Consider the following 7079-nt stretch of genomic DNA (forward strand, 5'->3'; position numbering starts at 1 on the left):
CTACATAGGGTCTCAGATAAAGCTGCTCTTCCCCATGAGATCAGATTCCATTTTCAATGTTGGGGATTTGTCCCAGGGACATGAGGGACATTCCCAGTAACTACCCCTCAGTGACATTTCCAGACTGTTTCCCATGACCAAGGCTTACTGGCTGAGTCTCAGACTGTGATTTGCTGTGTCCTGGAATCCAGCGGTCATTGAAAAAATGTTGTTCTGTTGAGTAAGATGCTCCAGCCTGGGCTTCACATTGGGGTCTCTCTTGTTCTGCCTTAAGTCAAGAAGTAGTATTTTGTTTGGTAAAGTTGAATATGAGGTCCTCTGTGTATTCCATAGGACATCTACATCCCGTGGTTCACAAGTGCTGCATCTCGAGTGTTTAGATCCTTGCCAGGTCACACGATGTTTCCTGTCTGTTCAGGGAGCAATGTCGAAGGTGAGGAGAAGAGCTGCAGGGTGGGTAACACAGCAGTTTCGCTGGACAGGGAGTCCAGAGACCAGCGACCTTATCCTGGGCCATGCATGAAGGTCCTGCATTATCAAAGGCCCCAGAGAGTGCCAAGGGAACCCAGAGCTGAGAGATCAGGCTGTGGTTACCCTTGAGAAACCCCCTATCCTTACCCTAAATTGAATGCTACCACAGTCATGGAAAGTTCATGTTCAATACTTCCTTCAGCTCATCCCAAATGAACCTGATCACTCACCAGCATGTCCAGCAGATGTTCTATGAGTTATAGGTATGGTGGTGTGCACAGATCTCTGGAGGTCCGTCATATGGCACACATGCATTGTGTTTCTCCTGTGATTTCATTTCTTTACTCCCACTTGTACTCCAGTGTGAAAACAACATCACTACACCACACACTGAAAACCTGCCATGAGGATGTGTCCTAATTGTTCTCAGTTTAGGAAACAAAGTGAACACAAACCATTTTATCTGTGTTAATGATGGAGGTGTCAATTACATAGATTTTGATACTAGTTTTAGAATGTAGATGTGTATGAGATTCATCAAGTTGCACAGCTGAAAATATGCTTTATTTATCTATCAGGACTAGGGTCTGCTTTGCTCAGCGTGAACCTTGCTTCTGGGGCAGAGAGTCTGTATCATCAACAGAGTAATGACACAGGGAATTGTGCCTTTCACAACAAATGATTTATTTTGAAATTTAGTGGGTTTTTATACATTATAAACAACTGGCAATCATGTGTGGTTTGTTAGTCACATAGAAAGATTTAGAGAACAAAGAAACAGGACATACAGCCTTTCAGATGGCATCAGCAGGATACTTGTAGTTTACTCAAGTTTACAAATTTCTCTCTGGCAATTTATCGGTCTGAGTGTTTTTTACTTAGGGCAAAAGCCTAGCAAACTTTTGTATTTTACCTCTGTAGTAAACCTTTAACCCTGACCAGTCTCTTAGCTAATTATTGCTGAGTTATTTGTTCAGGACAGGGAGATGAGCTAAGGGGTGTTGACCAAGATGCCTTCCCACAGAGCAAGGATCCTAAACTTTTCTCTTGCTAGCCCTGAAGTGTTCTACAAGACAGGGATATCAGAGCTGCTGTTTTGAGTGACTCTCTCTTTTTCAGGTAACATAGCCTGGACTTACAAAATTTTAGGCTCATCCTACTCTAGGGCATGCAATCCTGGTTTCCTACATCTCCTCCCTTTTTTAAAAAAAATAAGAAGGAAGTGGTCATAGATGCACAGTATTGCTGATTGAAACTATAATATAGAGCATCACTATTTGTGCTTCTACAACAAGTATGCCAATCAATATTGGGCCGTAGAATGGGCCCAAGAATGGAGTAAGCCATTGGAGCCACTTTGGCCAAGCTATATTCAGACATCTTACCAATTTCCTTTTGTAAATCATTAATCTGTTGGTCTATAGTATGTGAAAAATCAGACAAATTAAAACAACACGTTCCTGGAAATTGTCACATCCCCTGTCATTTTTTAACAGTAAATAATCTATAGTAGCTCTATTGTGTAACACAGGAGTTCTTAGTTCTCTAATTACCTGATTAATTTCCCCTAGTATTTTTGCACTTATATTTGCTGTTTTACTAGTTATTCATGCAAGTTGAGATATCTCCTTTTGCATTCCAGTTACCAAGCCTGGTATTAATCAGTGGTTACAGTGAAGACCGTTCAAAGGATTAGATCAGCAAAAGTGGCACAGCTACTTTTGTGGGGACCAGGGAGAGCTATGAAAGCTGGGCTGGGCTGTCCTTGGTCCCCACTCCTGGGGTTGTAGAACAAAGAAGCTGTTTTGGGAAACTTTAACTGAGGAGTTCTCGTCTAGCATGGAGCAGGAATGTATTCTAAATTAGTCCCTGGTAGGGGCTTTCACAGTCATATAGGCTGCTCATTCAGGGGATTCTGTAAACACTTTTGGAGACAACAGTTAATTATACATAGGTCAAGGATGGGATGGGAAGACAAGCTGCTCAGTTCAGTCCTCATTTCAGGTGTCCAGGTCCATGGAGTTCTGAGGTCTCATTCTCTGCTTTCTCCAGGGTCAGTGTGGCCATCTTTGCTGTGGGTGGCTTGGTTGAACTGTCTGATGGATCGAGTGGTTCCCATCCAGGGGAGGACTCATTTTCTGGAAAGACACAAGCATACCATCTTCCCACTGTTAGTAAAGGAGCTTGAGTTTTACTCTAGAGATCTGGTTCATGGTCCCTCCAAAGCACTCGTGGCAATGGCTAGGGACAGTTAGTCCCTTCCAGTGCTTGGCCTTTGGGGAAATTCCTTAATCATTTGGCATAAAAATGTTAGTAAAGACCTGTGTAATAAGAAATGAGGATTCTTGCCAGACGTGGTGGGACACACCTTTAATCCCAGCACTTGGGAAGCAGAGGCAGGTGGATCTTTATGAGTTCGAGGCCAGCGTGGTCTACATAGTGAGCTCTAGGGCAGCTGTGACTACGAGGAGACCCTGTCTCAAAAAATACAAAAAAAAAAGAAAAAAAAGAAATAATGATTCTCTTCTCCCAGGTATAAGTGATTCCCCCATTTTTATTTTATTTCATCTTTGAGACTTTTGTGTTGACTCTCTATTACTGCTTGTTCTGTGGGGTTGTAAGGAATGCCAGTGGTATGTGAAATACCCTGTTTGGCAAAATTGTTAAAAAATTTTACTAGCATAAGAATGCCCATTATCTGTTTGGCAAAATTGTTAAAATATTTTACTAGCATACGAATGCCCATTATCTGTTTTTATTTGATCAGGTATTCCTAAAATTGAAAATGTTTGAATAAGATATCTAAATAAATTTTTTGTTGTCTCTCCTGTATGAGCCATGGCATTTTAAGCAAAGGAATAAGTATCTACTGTACAGAGAACAAACTTCCGATTTCCAAACTCAGTTAAATGAGTTATATCAGTTGGCAAATGATATTGGGAAGTTGGCTATGAGGACTGACTGTAGACATCAGACCTAACGAAGAAGTGGAGCACATTGAGGACATTGTTTAACTATAAATTTTGCTTGATTCTTAATAAGATGAGGATATAAAGCTTTTAACATTTTGACTGGCTGATGAAGGAGTTGGTGCCTGCATAGGGGAGTTGTAATATTTAATTGTTTGGTTAGGTTATTTGTTTGTTGGTTTAAGGAAGCTAATGGACCAGAGAGTCCAATATTGGAGTTTATATGAGTCACTAAAGATGGGTGCTCTCTTTGGCGAATTTTATTTTTTAGAGATAAGAATAACATTCCAATAGGTTCTCCAGGTTTTTTGTTGTAAAAATGTTATTTCTAATTTTAAAAGTGCCTGGGTGGCATATTCAGGCTTTCTATAGATATTTAAAGGTTGAGGAAAGAGTATAAAGCTCTTGAGAACAGCATAAATTTCTAAATATTGTGCAGAAGCAGGAACAGGCTTTGACCAACAAATGTTTTGTTTTCTTTGAAGCTGTTGTAAAGTAGTAGCTTTTTTTTTTTAATTTGTTCGTTCCATTTATTTTAACAGAACGTCTGCCCCTGGGAGAGGTGACTGTGAAGTGATAGTGGAGGTTGGGACAGGGTGTCATATCATGTATGTATAGTCAGGAAACAAACTGCTTCCAAATCAAACCAAGCTCACCAAACAGAACTGTTTTCTTTGGACTGTCCTATCTGGTTCCAGGAGGCAAAATTCCTAGTTTTGGGTTAAATTATTTTGTTATGGGTAAGGGAAACCATAAAAGTAAAATTTGTATAATATAGGGAAATGCAAAAGGACATTCTTTAGTAGTTGTCAGAAACTTTAACACTTGTTTGCAACCTTAATTCCATACTGTGAATAGATATCTAGCACAAGTCAGAGAAGTAGAGTGAAAAAAATTGTTTTTTGCTGTAACAGTAATTTTTATAACAACAACAACCACCTTGTACTTCTATGAAACTAAATAGATCTTTAACAAGCTTGCTTAAACATTCCTAGTGTTCCTTCCATTCTGAAAATATCCAGCCATCTTAATCGTACTAACTTTGACCTTCCAATTCTTTATGTTTTCTTAAACATGCTCATTAATTTTTTGATATGCAGAGGCATAACATTTATAATCAAATCCATGATTTGTTGTGAGAATACAACAAGCAACCAATATTTAGTCCTTCTTACCTATAGACAAAGAAACAACCATTTTAAACATACCAGTATAATATAAACTTGGTAAAGTCATGGAACTTGATGTATTTGTTTATTGGCTAAAAAGAGACCAGAGAAGTAAAATGGTTAAGATTTTTCCTGGAGTAGAAGTAACTATTACTTAAAATTAGGACACTTTTTAAGCAATAAGAACCACATTATAGAAGAAGAATTAAGTATTAAAAAGGAAAAATTTTCACTCAGAAAAAATATTTTTAAGGACTATACGTTTATATAGACTGGATACAAACAAAATGGATACTTTAAAACCTTTTGAGAATAAACCAGAACCAAAAAGGCTCTCAGCAAATATGATTTTTTATGTAACCCAAGACCTAGAGGCACTGTTGAATAGATTTCACAATGATCAGGGTACACAATTTTAAAATGCCTTGGAATGCAAATTTTTACCTGTGTATTTTAATTAGGTATGCCAAAAGTAAAACCAATAACTTTGTGCACAATAAAAGGAATGAAAAAGGAAAACTTTGAAGTGACCACATTTTAAAATTGTCTTTACACAAATGATATATAAGGACAAATATCATAGACAATTCTGACAGACTTACATTAAATTTCAGCACATAGAAACATACAGAAACATCTAATATAATTTTCAACAACATAAAAATGATTGTCAGGTATATATGATACAATTCCATGAAAATTAGGTGTACCTAAAATGCATTACCTAATAAGTGTGATTATGATGAATTTTGTAAGATCTTCTGAAAGCAGGTATAGCTGGACTCAAGAAGAAAGCAGCAGTTTGGCTTTAGAAGAGAGTGCTTCATACCATTATTTTACTAAAAGATCATAGAATCTGATAAAAACATAAAAGATAAGGTAATTACTTAACATAACCTGTGTTTACATTGAATTGTAGAGTCAGGTGAACTTAGTAAGCTAAAACTTCAAGGTGGCAGTTTCTCAGAAAATAGAAAAACTGGAAATGAATTTGTAGTGAGTGGAAGAACTTAAAACATTTTTTTAAATATAAAGACAACAAAGAGCTAAACAAAATAAAACTAGCAGAGAGGAATAGAATTTGAAGGGACAGGAAAAATAATGAAGTTCAGGTGTTAGGAATGGTTGTAATTTTTCTGAAAGAGAAGAACAAAAGCTGTAGGGGCTACAGGCAGCTTCAAAGCTGGGGTGTGGCAGCATTGGCAGAGGCCTGTGGCATGAGAGTGTGCAGGTGGCTGCACCAGCAGCAGGAGACAGTGCACACTGATGGGCTGCCCTCAGGAATGTGAACTCTGCTAGCATGATCTGGCAGGAATTGTAGGGACCCTTTGGAGCATCCCAGAAAACAGACTTGGAGGGAGGTGGAGGTGAAAGAAATTGAGCCCTGGGAGAACAAGGAGGCATGGGGGAGCAGAAGAAGGGGAGGAAGAGAGAGAGTTGGTGTATTCTACAGCTGGAGGAATGGGAGGAGGGGACTCTGTGGGGGGAAGCAACTCTTCTTTATCTTAATGAGAGGAAGGCAAACAACCAGTGGGTGCTCCTCATTTGTGACAGCAGCACTGTCCAGTTTTTATTCCTCTTTTCCATGTTTCTAAACTACTGGTTCCTTCTTTCAGGAATGGTGCATTGCAATTCTATATACTATCTAAAAAGGCCTTATTCTGAGCTCCTGTACATTTAATACCTCTAGACTTTAGCATGCATTTAAGAATAGGTTGAAAGTGAAACTGGTCATGAGAAAGTGATTACCAATAACTATGACTACCCCTTACCTATAAACCAGCTGTGACAAGAGGATCCAACCAGCCTAACAGGGGAGGTTGGCTCTGTCCTCAGCAGAGGTCCCAGAAAGTCTCTGTACCTGGCACCAGTTATCAGGACTTGGGTTTGCTTTGCTCAGCAGCAATACTGCTTCTGGGGTAGAGAGATTGTACAGGGAACAGAATAAATACTCTGGGACTTGTGCTATTCACAACAAGCTATTTATTACAAAATTCAGAGGGTTTTTATACACCATAAGAAACTGGCAGTCATGTGTTGGCAGTCACATACAATGATTTACGGTGCAAAGAAACAGGACATATAGCCTTTCAGTTTGTGTCAGCAGGACAGTTAGACTTTTACTCAAGGTTACCAATATCTGTCTGGTAATATATTGGAAACAATGTTTCCTTTATTAGGGCTGATAGCATGGTAAACTTTTAGCTTTTAGCTCAGGAGTAAACCTTTAACCTGGCCTAATCTCTTAGCTAATGACAGCTGGGTTATTGTTTCAGGACAAGGGAGATGAGCTAAGGGCTGTTGACCAAGATGCTTTAATGCCAAGCAAGGGGCCTAAATTTTGAACTATCTGCTTTTCTCTTTCTAGTCTTGCAGTGTTCTGCAAGACAGGAATATCAGAGCTGCTGTTTTTGGTGCTCCTCCCTTTAGCAGAGAACATAGCCTGGACTTAAAAAGTTTGAGGCTCATC

General features: G+C 38.9%; 1 long non-coding RNA gene across 1 annotated transcript; it reads right to left on the reverse strand.

Annotated features, from left to right (window-relative positions):
- Positions 1 to 1875: 1875 nt before the first annotated feature.
- LOC115068003 lies at positions 1876 to 7063 on the reverse strand. Its single transcript, XR_003847370.1, has 3 exons — positions 6382 to 7063; positions 5334 to 5465; positions 1876 to 2609 (listed from the first exon to the last, which is right to left on the reverse strand). It is a non-coding gene; the product is annotated as an uncharacterized LOC115068003 (long non-coding RNA).
- Between the last annotated feature and the right edge of the window lie 16 nt (positions 7064 to 7079).

This window comes from Nannospalax galili, unplaced genomic scaffold, assembly GCF_000622305.1.
Source record: "Nannospalax galili isolate Female #2095 unplaced genomic scaffold, S.galili_v1.0 scaffold1348, whole genome shotgun sequence".
Classification (NCBI taxonomy): Eukaryota; Metazoa; Chordata; class Mammalia; order Rodentia; family Spalacidae; genus Nannospalax; species Nannospalax galili.